This window comes from Chiloscyllium plagiosum, unplaced genomic scaffold, assembly GCF_037043375.1.
Source record: "Chiloscyllium plagiosum isolate Xiang-an unplaced genomic scaffold, Cpla_swu_hap1 HiC_scaffold_1, whole genome shotgun sequence".
NCBI classification, from domain to species: domain Eukaryota; kingdom Metazoa; phylum Chordata; class Chondrichthyes; order Orectolobiformes; family Hemiscylliidae; genus Chiloscyllium; species Chiloscyllium plagiosum.
Window position 1 is genome coordinate 119526243 of NW_028270139.1, and position 13789 is coordinate 119540031.

Genomic DNA, 13789 nt, shown 5'->3' on the forward strand with positions numbered 1-13789 from the left:
CTGCCAACTGTTGAATATTTTATGGCTCTAATAACTGAATTCCTTAATTCAGACCTTCAGTAATCCTTTTCTGCTCTCTCCCTGATGTTTAATGTTTTTAACATTATCCACCTATTCGGCTTCTTTCTAATACCTTTTTTACTACTAAAATGAAATGTTCCTTTTGAAAGTGTTGAAAATCTACAATACTTTGGTTAGCATTTTGGTCTTTTGTAAGATTGCTGTTTTGGGATTTTTGTCCATCTTTCCCTAATGAAAGGAATGAAGAGTTTGTGCCCTGATCTGAATTCTACTGTTGGCAAGCTTGTGGTTAACTGTACAACATATTCACCCCTCTGAACAATGTACCAGCTGTGCTCACACAGCACATGGTTCCTAAGCAAAGGAAGGAAGTAGGAGTATCAAGTTTTCTACTTAAACTTAAAGATGGAATAGAGTTAAAGACTAATTGTGGATCTAAAAGATTGGTTAGCATTTTTTCTGTGTACAAAATCTGTAATTCACACTTTTCAACACTACACTGGAGTTGGTGATAGCCCAGTGGTATTATCATACTGCTTTTTAATGTAGAGACCCAGATAATGTTCTGCAAACCCCCATTTCAATCCTGCCATGGCAGATGGTGACCACTAAACTGTTAGAGAAAACTCCATCTGGTTCACAAATGTGCTTTAGGAAAGGAAACTTGTCATTTTACCAGTCTAGTCTACATATGACTAGACCCACAAAGTTGTTGAGTCCTAATTACCCCATGGGAAATGAGGGATTGACAATGAATGCTAGTAATAAAACACCTACATCCTGTTAAGTGAAAAGGATTTGGAGAGGGAGGTCGGTCTATTGTGGAATTACTTTTAAAAATTGTTTTTCTAACAAAACAACACATGAACCTTTCATAGTTACCCTGAATAGTCCTGCACCTTGAACAGAGAAAATGCTTGCTCTGCCAGTCAACACTCAGTACAGATGGGAACTCACTCCTAAATGAAACTACATAATTCCTTTTTTTTTTTTGTTTTCTACTGCTGCCTAACTGGTAGTGCTTATATTTAAGATTTCAGCTCCTTTGGCAACAGTTGAATCGCCAATTGGTTCCTCACCAAGAAAGTCATTTCTTGGATGAGGTATTCACTAGCTGAGAACTTTCTGGAGTAGGAAACAGCCTGATTTTCAATCTGGAGAAAGGAGGGACAAAGTTAAGTATAACAAGGGGATTTTAATCACTCTTAGTGGTTTTTTTTAGAAAATGTGGAAAACCTGTTCTCAATTCAAATTTGTTACTCCAGTGAGGATGTTTGCTTTTAGTTTGTTTAACTTGATCCTGTTTATGTTCTTTTGACTTAGTCACTGGAAATTTTGAACTCCTCTTGACAAGAACTTGTTAATATTTTCATTTCACAGCTCACTTTTTGGCTCAAATGTTAATCTCTAATTGCTCTAACTGCAAATTTCCAGCTTTGTTTTATTTAGATTTTCAGTTTCCCGCTTTCTTTTCAACTGACATTTTTGAAGTTTATCAATCGCATTCGGTTTTCTCCTCCTATTGTTTAAAAGAAAAGCCTCTGGCTCACTTTTTTTTTTTCTCGACTCGGGAACCCATACTGGAATCTGAGAATTTTTGTCAATGAACCAATAAGAATAGAGTCCTCCATGAGCCAGATCAACTTCTTTCCCCCCCATCACATCCGTCCTTTTTTATGATTGTCATCAGCTATTTGGGTAGAAACCTAGTTTTGAACTTTTTTTTAAAATCTATTTTCCTTTTATTTCATTGGCCTTGCTAGGGATTATCCCATCCAATGTCTGTTTCCCAAACCTAATTTTATTCTCTTCAGGATATAGTCTTCACTGGGCCAGCATTTATTACTCCTCACGGCTGCCTTTTTAAGGCAGTATCAAGATTACATGCAGTCCAATCCCAATGCTGTTGGGAAGGTCAGGATGGGGGCCCAGCAATACTGCAGGAATAGTGATAGCAGGCTGAATCTTTTTTTTTTAAGGCTCCATGCAACTGACACTTGCACTGGTCACTGATCTCATTTGGAAGGGTTATTTGTTGCAAGACCTAGTGACTTATTTCTCCCTCCATCTCTCAGCCCACCCCATGGTACCACTTGTACCCCATCTTTCTCTACGCTATATGTTCCAGAACACATTACCATTTCCCAAATGTAACTTGAGAAGGGGCAGATGACCAGTCAGACTGAGACCTGGCATTCCTGATGGAGTGTAGAAATTTTTCTCTGCTGTGCTTCAGAAGGCACTGCCACCAGATCCTGGTCAGAAATCTGCATCTGGGTCACTGCAGTCTCCATGGTGTGGAGTAACAGCCATCCATGCATTTAAATCCATTACCTACACCACTCTACCTAGGGGAAAGTGTCATACTCTTCTCCCTGCCTCCTCTTACACACACACTACCAGTACTACTGCACCACCATCCACCAAGGGACATGTTCTGTCACTCTCTCTGCATGCAACATCTTCCTCACTGGCAGCCACCTTTTTTTTTTTTCCCCTCACCACTAACACTGCACAGCTTGCTCACTCGCTCAGGACACCTTGCCACCTGCACCAGCACTAACAGTTCTGCCACTGCCCTTCTCTCTCCTTCTAATAGAAGACAGCCCATGATAGGGTGGAAAAGGCTTGGGATTGGTGCTGAGCATGTGACTGATCCACAAAATAGATGAAGTGGTTGAGGACACACATGGGATACAGCCTTTGTTAACCAAGGCATAGCATTTTAAGAGCAGGGAGGTAATGCTGGAACAGTACAAAACTTTTTAGTCTGGCCATTGACAAAGAATTGTGTAGTTCTGGAATCTACTTAATAGGAGGGCTATCATAGCACTGGAGAGAGTGCAGAGGAGATTCACCAGGATTTTGCCTGGACTGGAGAGCTTTCATTATGAAGAGTTGGATCAGACTGAGTTGCTTTCCTTTTAAAGCAGAGAAGATGTGAGGTATGATTTGAGTTGGGGTAGACAGAGAAATATTTCCCCTCGATGGAGGTGTTAATGATCAGGGCTCATAGCTTTAAAGGTACAGGACGACAAGTTTAGAGAAAATGGGAGAAATCTTTCCCACCCAGAGGCTGGTGGGTATCTGGAACTCTATAACTGTAAGAGGGTTTTTGCCTCTTCTGCTCTTAATATTTTCTGAATAATTCAGATGGGCACTTGTGCTGTCAAGACATGCAAAGTTGAGCCAATCAGGCAGTAGGGCCATTTTGTTTGTCACCTGTAGAGATTTGACACTGAGATGGTGATCCTGGACCTTGTAAGAGAAGACCCAGGATCACTCCCTACAAGGATGCTATGTCCTACCAACTGAGTAAGTACCATTCTTTTTACTGAAACCCACCCTGTTGTCAGTGTCTGTAGGCAATTGGCCACGATTCCATATCTCCCTTGTGTCTTGCAGGTGCAGTTGGCACATTCACATCTGCAAAGAGGTGATCAAATCCATCAGCTCCATCTCTTACAGGAGTGTTGAAGTAAGCATCAGTAAGGCTGTGTCCTGTACTCTCTCCAGCTCAAACTGACAGCTACTATGGTACACCTACTTTCTAGTTTGGGAGCACAGTATGGTGAACACTTTCCATGACCGCTCCACTGCAAGCACTGAGGACTGCCCCAGACCAGGCAGGAGTGGACACTAGTGGTATTGACAATTGGGGATGTCATTAGAATTAAGAGTGTTGACATATATAGGACACAATAGCAGGTGTTGCCACATACAGCAAGTCCATGCAGATATACAGACTGTTGGATGACAAGTTGAAAGCTACCTTTAGAGCCAGGTCCAATATGCCATCTACTGGCAGAGTTGGCCCCAACCATTCATCATGGGAACAGGGATCAGACAAGCAGTGCCCATAGTAACCCAGCAAAAACTCCTGCAAATGTCCTCTCAGGAAATGAGGTAGTGGAGTTCTTCACCCTGGCTACCCTCCTTGACTATGTGCTGATACCAGACAACAGGGTTTACTTGCCTCTTTGAGGAAGACCTCAAATGTCTGGACTGCCCAGGCATACATGTCCCTGGGATTGCCCAACAAACCTCCATGGCCAATGGGCTGCATTTGTAGATCAGTCTCTCTGCACTTCAACTGCAGAGTTGGGGACTGCCCAAATTTAATGGGAGGAAAAGACAACCTTTTTGAGGATCCTTTAGCAGAGGTGATGTTTAGACCTGCATCCAGATCTTTTTAGTTCTGAATGTAACTGTCTGCCAGGACAATGGCTAACTTCAGATCCATAGTACTTTGTGTGGATGTTTGTCTCTCTGGAAAGCCGGCTGCAGCATCTGGAAGCAAAATGCCCTGTACACATCACCTCCTTTTAATGAGTCAGATGTACAGCATGGAAACAGACCCTTCAGTCCAACTTGCCCATGTCGACCAGTGTGGTGTAAAATTCCAAGCAGTGGAATGTGGTGAAACGGTTAAAAATTATGTCCCAATACATGTGTGAATCTAACCGGAATGGAGGTGTTGCTTAGTCCCGTGTGAATCTTATTACACACCTCCCCGTGTGAATCTTCTTATCTGTATGTAACCAGAATGGAATGTGTTTTTTAGCCTTGCTCTGCTGTTCACATGAATGTTTATATCTGGAAAAGAGTATATCAGCTGGAAAAGTCTCCAGTTCGGTGAGTCTGCTCCGGGGTTACGTTTAACCGCCGAGCATGGGTTGTTGGCAACCGCTCTACGAGAACTGACGGCTCCCAGTTCCGGTAACATGTAGAGTGAGTATAAGCCAGACCCGTTGTGCGACGCTGCGGGGAATAAAATGCCCATATTCTAGCAGTCTCGCCTCTTGGTCGTTTGTTCTGTGTCAGACTACTCTCCTACGAACCTGACCTTGAGAATTTTTTAAAACAACCAGATATCCCTCCAAACCCTTCCTATTCATATACCCATCCAAATGTCTCTTTTAAATGTTGCAATTTGTACCAGCCTCCACCACTTCCTCTGGCAGCTCATTCCATACACATACCACCCTCTGTGTGAAACAGTTGCCCTGTAGGTCTCTTTTATACCCTTCCCCTCTCACCTTAAACCTATGTCCTCTAGTTCTGGACTCCCCAACCCCAGGGAAAAGACTTTGCCTATTTACCCTATCCATGCCCCTCTATTTTATAAACCTCTAAGATCACCCCTCAGCCTCCAATGCTCCAGGGAAAAGAGTCCCAGCCTGTTCAGCCTCTCCCTATAACTAAAATCCTCTAACCCTGTGTCCAAAAGTATTGGTATGAGTGCGGTTGCTCACCTGTAAATGCTGGAAATCTGAAATTCAAGCAGGTAATGCTGGAAAACCTCCACAGATCTGGCGACATCTGCAGAAAGAGACATCAAGTTGTCATTGAGCTGATACGACTGTTCACTACTCGCTGCAGCTGGAAAAGGGTGTTTAGCCTGACCGAAGGGGATCAGGAGTAGATATCTCAGGTGCCCATAACACCACAAAGGCAATGCAAATGGTACTAAAATGTGTAAATGAAGGATTGGGAAAACTGGCTGCCTCTGGCACTGAAATGTCCAATCTCTAACTAGCTTCTCAAATGTGGTGTGACTCCAATAGCAGTTACCCTGATTTCTGTTGACTCTGGTTTTGCTAAAAATCCTTGGTGTAACACCTTCAAGTAAGGTCTTTATGTCTTTGTCTACCTGTGGGATTCATTGTTTTATCCTCTAATTGAGTGGATTGCTCAGACATTTGAATAGTTAACTCAGTCGTACTGCTGTGACTCTCAGGTCATGTGTAGGTCAGAACAAGGAAGGATTGCAGATTCCTTTTCTCTAAAGGACATGAGAGAACCAGATGGATTTTAAGTATTAATGGTTTCATAGTTACCATGTGGTGATCTCATTCCAGATCTTAATTGAATTTAAATTTAACCCATGTCCCCTAAAAGCTTGCCTGGGTTACTAGTTCATAACCATTAACCAGACTGATCATGGTAATAGCTGAAAGCCTGACACTAACTGTTCATTATTTTAAATATCTTAATCACTTCTCACTCTAAGTACTTTTCCTTGCAGGGAAGTTATTCTTTAAACTCCAGAACAGAACTGGTATTTTTTTTAAAGAAAGCTACAGATATTGGGTTTTGGTTAAATTACTTTTTAATAAGTAGGCATTTGATTATCTTGGTCCAATATGATTCTTCATTCTGTTCTATTCTCAGTCTGGTAACTTAAATCCCAGAACTGTGGTTCAGTGAATACTCTTCCCTAGCAATTCTTTCTCCAGTGTATCTCCCAGCTTACATTTGATTACTCATCAATTTGGTCTTGCTAAATCTAGCACCAGTTCCTACTCCTTTGTATGTCTGAACCATGAACTTGCTATTTTCAGCTTCTGTCACCTGGCAGACTGCATTAAATTTCAGGGATATCTTAAACACTCCTCCTCACACTGATCTGAGTTTTTTTATATATGGGCTTCCTATCCTGGTAGAAATGCTGATGACTTTATCCAAATTCTTATGAATATAAGAAATGAGAACAGGTAAGCCACTTGGCTTTGCAGGCCTGATCATTTATATAATATTGGAGTCCACTATGGTGCAGGAAATGCACAGCAGGTCAGGCAGTATCCGAGGAACCGGTGAATCAACATTTCAGGCATATTCCTTTCATCAAGAATATATAATAAGACCAGTCATTCTGTTTTGTCAAGTTCAACATTCCTACCTGCCTCAAAAGTAATCTCCATTCTCTTTTAATCCTCTAACCCACTCGTGTCAGTTCTGGACTGATATCCTTTTTCCAAATCAATCTTGTCATGACCATTGAAGCTTTAAGGATCCTGAATCAAATCAGCCCCTCAATCTTTACTCCATTGAATGGTAATGAGCCTTTTCTCTTCAAGCATCCATATATGAACAAGGCATGGTCTACTGATCCATTAACTTTGATCATGGTTGATTCTTGCTCTGCATTTCAATTGGGTCACTATCCTCCATCTTGAATTGGGGAATGTTCTACCCTGCATCCAGACTCCCCTTGGGCGGGGAGGGTTCCTACATCCAGTCTGTCCAGCCCTGTCTGAATTCTGTTTTCACTTTTAGTCACTGATTTTTCTTTTTTCTCTATTGTTGACCCAGTAAATCTGACTGCCTAGAAATCTGTCCAATGAACCTCCTTTTGTTGTACATGTTGTATGGCAAATAGCTCCCTTCCTTAGTTAAGGTGACCAATAATGCACATGACTGAACCTACTGCAGGTATGTGGAGGGGGAGAAATGTAAATACCTTTTTTTAACTTTGGAATGGGTTAGTTTGCACCTAATGTTGACAGTGGATGCTAATTAATTTAGAATCAGAACACAACTTAACCTTCTGCTTCATGACTTAGTCATGAATAATAGTTAACAGCAAACTCTGCTTCCTCCCACTGACAGACAACCGGTGGTCCGTTCAGGTGTATGACTGCTAAAGTATTGTGGCATTATTAGGGAAGGTAACCTTTTCAGGTAGGGAATGGAGTTGGAGGGATTTCCTGGGCTTTGAGACGGCCTTCCAAATAGGTTGGAGTTTCAGTAACTCCTGCAAAGGAATTCCTGCAATCTGACTCCTCTTCAAGGAGATGTACCGGACACACTTTTCCTTGCAGGCACTGTGCATTACTATTCTTAATCAGAACACTATGCATCCAAGTCCAAACCTAGAGACCTGAACTCCCAACCCAGGCTGACACTCCCAGTGACAGGTGCTGAACTGTCAGAGGTGCCATCGTCAGCCAGTTCTAAAATGGCAAGTTAGCCAGAAAAGACCTAAAGAGAAAGCTAAGAAGAACCAGGAGGGGGTGTGAGAAGTCACTGGCGGATAGGATCAAGAAAAGCTCTATGCCTTTCTGTAGGCATATCAGGAATAAAAGGAATGGCTTGTAAGATTAGGGCTAATCAAGGATAGTGGTGGGTAGTTGTGTGTGGAGTCAGGAGAGAAGGGAAATGCTAAATGAATTTTTTTTTGACAGTATTCACACTAGAAAAAGACAATATTGTCAAGGTGAAGACCAAGATACAGGCTACTAGACAAGATGTGTTTGAGGTTCACAAGGAGGAAGTGTTAGCAATTTTGGAAAGTGGACAAAAAGTCAAGTCACCTGGGCCAGATGGGGTTTATCTTGGGATTCTCTGGGAAGCCAGGGAGGAGATTTGAGCCTTTGGCTTTGATCTTTTTGTTGTTGTCTACAGGAATGGTGGCAGAAGACTGGAGGATAGCACATGTTTTTTTAGGAAGGGGAGTAGAGACAGCCCTAGTAATTGCAGACCTGTGAGCTTTACTTTGGTTGTCGGTAAAGGATTTGTAATCATCTAGAGGAATAAGTTGATTAGGTTTTGTGAAGGGTAGATCGTGGCTCTCAAACCTTATTGCCTTCTTTGAGAAGATGGCCAGACAGGTGGATGAGGGTAAAGCTGTTGATGTGGGGGTATATGGATTTCAATATGGCGTTTGATAAGGTTCCCTGCAGTAGGCTATTGCACTAAAATAGAGGCATGGGATTGAGGGTAATTTAGTAGTTTGGATCAGAACTTTCTTAGGGAAATGTTTATCTTGGAGTTCAGTTACTAGTGGGGTAACACGAAGGGTTGTCTCTTTATCACTTTTATAAATGATTTGGGTGAGGGCATAGGTGAGTCAGTAAATTTGCAGATGACAAATAAGGTTTGTGGATAGTGCTGAAGGATGTTAGAGAGATATAAATTGCAGAGCTGGGCTGAGAGGTGGCCAATGTAATTTAAAACAAAAGTGTGAGGTGATTCACTTTTTGGAAGGAGTAACAGGAATAGAGTACAGGGATAATGGTAAGATTCTTGGTAGTGTGGATGAGCAGCGAGATCTGTACATAGATCTCTCCATGTATATAGATCCCTGAGAGTTGCCACCCAGGATGATAGGATTCATAAGAAGGCATAATGATGTGTAAGATTTTTATTAATAGAGGGATTGACTTTTGGGGTCATGCTGCAGCTGCACTTGGAGTATTGCGTACAGTTCTGGTCACTGCATTAAGGATGTGGAGCTTTGGAAAGGGTTCCAAGGAGATTTACTCAGATGTTGCCTGATATGGAGAGAAGGTCTTGAGGAAAGGCTGAGGGACATCTTGACCAGATGAGCCAATGGGCTGAAGTGGCAGATGGAGTTTAATTCAGATAAATGTGAGGTGCTGTATTATGGGAAAGCAAATCTTAGCAGGACATAGACACTTAATGGTAAGGTCCTAGGGAGTGTTGCTGAACAAAGAGACCTTGGAGTGCAGGTTCATAGCTCCTTGAAAGTGGAGTCGCATGTAGATAGGATAGTGAAGAAGGCGTTTGGTATGCTTTCCTTTCTTGGTCAGAGTATTGAGTACAGGCACTGGGAGGTCATGTTGCGGCTGTACAGGACATTGGTTAGGCCACTGTTGGAATATTGTGTGCAGTTCTGGTCTCCTTCCTATCGGAAAGATGTTGTGAAACTTGAAAGGATTCAGAAAGGATTAACAAGGATGTTGCCAGGGTTGGAGGATTTGAGCTATAGGGAGAGGCTGAACAAGCTAGGGCTGTTTTCCCTGGAGCGTCGGAGGCTGAGGGGTGACCTTATAGAGGTTTACAAATTTGAGGGGCACGGATAGGGTAAATGGGCAAAGTCCTTTCCCTGGGGGTTGGGGAGTCCAGAACTAGAGGGCATGGGTTTAGGGTGAGAGGGAAAAGATGAGATCCACGGGGCAACTTGTTCACGTGTATGGAATGAGTTGCCAGAGGATGTGGTGGAGGCTGGTATAATTGCAACATTTAAGAGGCATTTGGATGGGTATATGAATAGGAAGGGTTTGGAGGGATATGGGCCGGGTGCTGGCAGGTGGGACTAAATTGGGTTGGGATGTCTGGTTGGCATGGACGGGTTGGACCAAAGGGTCTGTTTTCATGCTGTACATCTGTGACTCGAGGCTGTTTTAATTGGAGACAAGAAGATTGAAACATATAATCAGAGGGGTAGATAGGGTGGACAGAGCCTTTTTCCTCAGCTGGCAATGGCTAGCATGAGGGGACATAGCTTTAAATTGAAGGGTGACAGATGTCCGAGGTCGTTTTTTACTCTATGCTAGGGGCATAGAATGCCCTGCCTGCAACAGTAGTAGATTCACCAACTTTAAGGGTATTTAAATGGTCATTCCATAAACCTATGGATAAAAAGGAATGATTAGATTAGTGTGGAAACAGGCCCTTTGGCCAAAAAAGTCCACACCGACCCTCCGAAGAGCAACCAACCCAGACGCATTCCCCTTTATTTACCCCTTCACCTAACACTACAGGCATTTCAGCATAGCCAATTCACCTAACCTGCACATTTTTTTGGACTGTGGGAGGAAACTGGAGCACCTGGAGGAAACCCACGTGCAATTGAACCCAGGTCTCTAGTGCTGTGAGGCAGCAGTGCTAACCACTGTGCCACTGTGCAGGTTAGATGGGCTTCAGGTGTTTCACAGGTTGGCACAACATCAGGGGGCCAAAGGGCCTGTACTGTGCTGTAATGTTCTATTACACTGTTTCCTTCATTCAAATAATTAATATTGAACAGCTGGGGCCCAGGCACCGTCTCCTGCAGTACCCCAATAGTCACTGCCTTCTACCCTGAAAAAGACTTATTTATTGCTCTGGTTTCTGTCAGCTAATCTGTTCTGTCTATGCCAGTATGTCATCCCCATATCCATATGTTGTAATCTTGCACAATGACCTGTTATGACTTGGAATGTATCATTCCAAGTGCTGTGGGGTTGAATGGTGGCTCAGTGGTTAGTACTGCTGCCTCAGAGCACCAGGATCCCAGGTTCAATTCCAGGCTTGGGTGACTGTGTACAAACTCCACACAGACATTCTCCCTGTATCTGCGTGGGTTTGCTCCCACAATCCAAAGATGTGCAGGTCAGGTGCACTGACTATGCTATAGTGTTAGGTGCATTAGTCAGAGGGAAATGGGTTACTCTTTGGAGGGTTGATGTGGACTGTTCAGGCAGAAGGGCCTGTTTCCACACTGTAGACTGTCCTATAATATTTGTAAAGGCATCTTTTGAAAATTAAACTGGGAAATATGGCTCTTTTTAGAGGAGAAAGTGAGGACTGGAGATCAGTCGAGAGTGTGGTACTGGAAAGGCACAGCCAGTCAGGCAGCATTTGAGCAGGAGAATCGACATTTCGGGCATAAACCATATCTAATGTGGAACTGTGTGGTGTGTGCTTGTTAAGGTAACACAAGCTGATCTAACTTTTTGTTGGGAACTGTTTGATATTTGAGAAGCTAGTTTTTGAGTTAAAGCTGCCAAGTAGCAGCTCTTCATTTTGCAACTGAAAGGATAAGTTTATCACATGGTCAGGGTTTAACTCTAAATTGCAACCAGTCAGGCATATAACTATTTCACTTGGTGACCTATGCAGTAGAATGGACTGATTACCAGCACACACCTCCCATTAGCATTCTGATATCTTTTTACATTTCCTTACTAATGTTAGGTTGACCTGTAATCCCCTGTTTATTCCCCCTCTGCTTTTCAAAGTGAAGTTTCAATTGTCACCCTTCAACTATCAGCCATGACTGTTGTAGCTCTACTTTTGAAAAGTGCATCAATTGTTTCCATGGCTAGTTTATTTAATACTCTGGGATCTAGATGATCAAGCCCTGGGAATTTGTCTGTTTTGCAGTCCCATTAATTTCTAGTTTTAAACAGTACAAATTTTCTTTTAGTTCCTTTTAACTAGCGAACTTCCCAGCACTACTGGGAAATTATCTTCTGTGAAGACAACAGTTTAATTGTTTTATTTCTGTTCTCTTTATCAATTCTCCAATCTGCTCTTGAACTGTATAGAAGCTCACTGTTATGAGTCCTGCAAGATTAATGACTTAATTCTTTTCCTCTAAAATTCCTCCAGACTGCTCTGAATCCTCAGGGTTTGTACTTGTCCTAGCACACCTTTAGAGAGGAAGTTTCCGGATATAAAGACGTTGTGTAGCTACCCACAGTACATGAATTGCAGCAGTTCAAGAAGGCAACTCACCACCACCTTAAGGCTAGTCCAGTCAGTGATGTCCAAGTCTCAAATGAATTTTTAAGGAGTTTGACTCCTATTAAGTGTAATTTTATCCTTAACATCTTAACTGTTTAGTCCACTTTGTAATCAATGACTTAAAATATAAGAATAAAAGTTGTAAAATGTTGCAGCTTCAAGCACAGACCCTTGCAGGACCCACCAATCACATCCATCAATCTGAAAAGGCCCATATTTGGCACACAGTTTTCTGCCATCTGACTATGCTGATATGTGTCCTGTGCACCATGAACTTTTAACTTTCACATTTAACCTTTTTATGTGCATCCTGTTTAAATGTCTTTCTGGAAATCCAAGTACAGAATATTGATTGGCTCCCCTTTCTCCACCGTACATATTAGTCCAATGGATTAGTCAACTCTGATTTTATTTCGTTCTGCTTTGTTATCTATGACCAAGAAAAAAATCTGTACTCTCTGGTACTTTGGAGGTTCATATTCTATTTTGTTAGAACATCAACTAATGCCAGTTTCGCAAGTGTAAACACTATGCATTGCCTTTACAGTTTATCAACCCATCCTGGTTTTTTTGGTTAGATTTCAGAACAGTCACATGACCTTTCCCTCCCTTTTTATAAAGAGTATATTTCAAATTTTCTCTCCGAGATGGGAAGTGCATTTAATCAGTGGCATGGTGATGGGCCAAAGTCTGCTCCGTCCTGTCTTTGCCCAAATTATCTTGTGGGTAGAAGGCCAAAAATACTATCATGCACAACTGAGCAACCTTCCCAGCACTAAAATCACTGACTTTGTCTTGTGATTTTTCTGTTTACCCCTTTTTTCCTTAAACAAACAGTAGTAATTGCTCATGTAGCCAATGAAATATTTACAAGCAAAGCCCATAATTGGCAATGCAAACAATTAAAGTGAGGGGGGGGGGGGGGCGTGGGGAGGGAGAGAGGCAAAGGACTAAATCAATATGAAATTGGAGGGGAAAATAAAGTACTCTATCCCCTGAAGTGCCCATCTCTCTCTAAAGACATCAAGAGCATTGATAGAAACCGCATGTTACCTTTCCCAAGGACATCTGGGCATGAATGTATCCACAAAGAAGGCAGACAGTCTACATAGATGACCCCATTTGCAGCCTGTTGCCTGCACCTGTGTATTGCCAGGCCCAGGAGTAGATGCACAAGGAGATTCTGCAATTTGCCTGCACTGGGTGTCCAAAGAATCAGGAGTGTGGGGCTGAAGTGCAACCAAAAACACTAAAGTTTTTCAAATAACTAAAAGGGAGTGCAAACACCCACAATAAATGGTTCACAGACTCCACTTGCAAAATAAGCAGTTGGGCTGGGAGTCCATGAACCTGCTGCTATCTACTATTATAAAGGGACTGCAACATTGCCACTCCAGGTCTGCAATAGAAAATTGGAAGATTCCCATGTAGAGCGATCTCCATGCCTGGCCAGAAAATTACGTGCCAGGTGTGTCCCAGCAGCAGATTGAAGAGTCAAGGTGAATGGTGTGCAGCAGCAGTCTGCATAAAAACCACCTCCTTGCAAGGTGAAAGGACACTAACCTTACCCAAAAGGCAACTCTGGGTTCTTGGGTGCAGGTTCCTGAGGGAGGTTTGGGGCCCTAGGACTGATCTGAATTTCTGTCTGTGCAGACAGGATTCCACTGCATACCTTAGCATCCTCCAGTGTTGGGCCCTGATACTACCACTTTCAGGTGCAAATGCCACCTTT

General features: G+C 42.6%; 1 protein-coding gene across 6 annotated transcripts in view; it reads left to right on the top strand.

Annotated features, from left to right (window-relative positions):
- LOC122543507 (ciliary neurotrophic factor receptor subunit alpha-like) overlaps nt 1–13789 on the top strand; it is a 386379-nt gene that overhangs the window by 8111 nt on the left and 364479 nt on the right. The window contains exon 2 of one of the 6 annotated variants that reach the window (XM_087990221.1): nt 3427–3499. The exons of the other annotated variants lie outside the window; for them this stretch is intronic. The gene's annotated coding sequence lies outside the window, so the exon portion shown is untranslated. The remainder of the gene's footprint in view (nt 1–3426; nt 3500–13789) is intronic. 6 annotated transcript variants of the gene reach the window in all.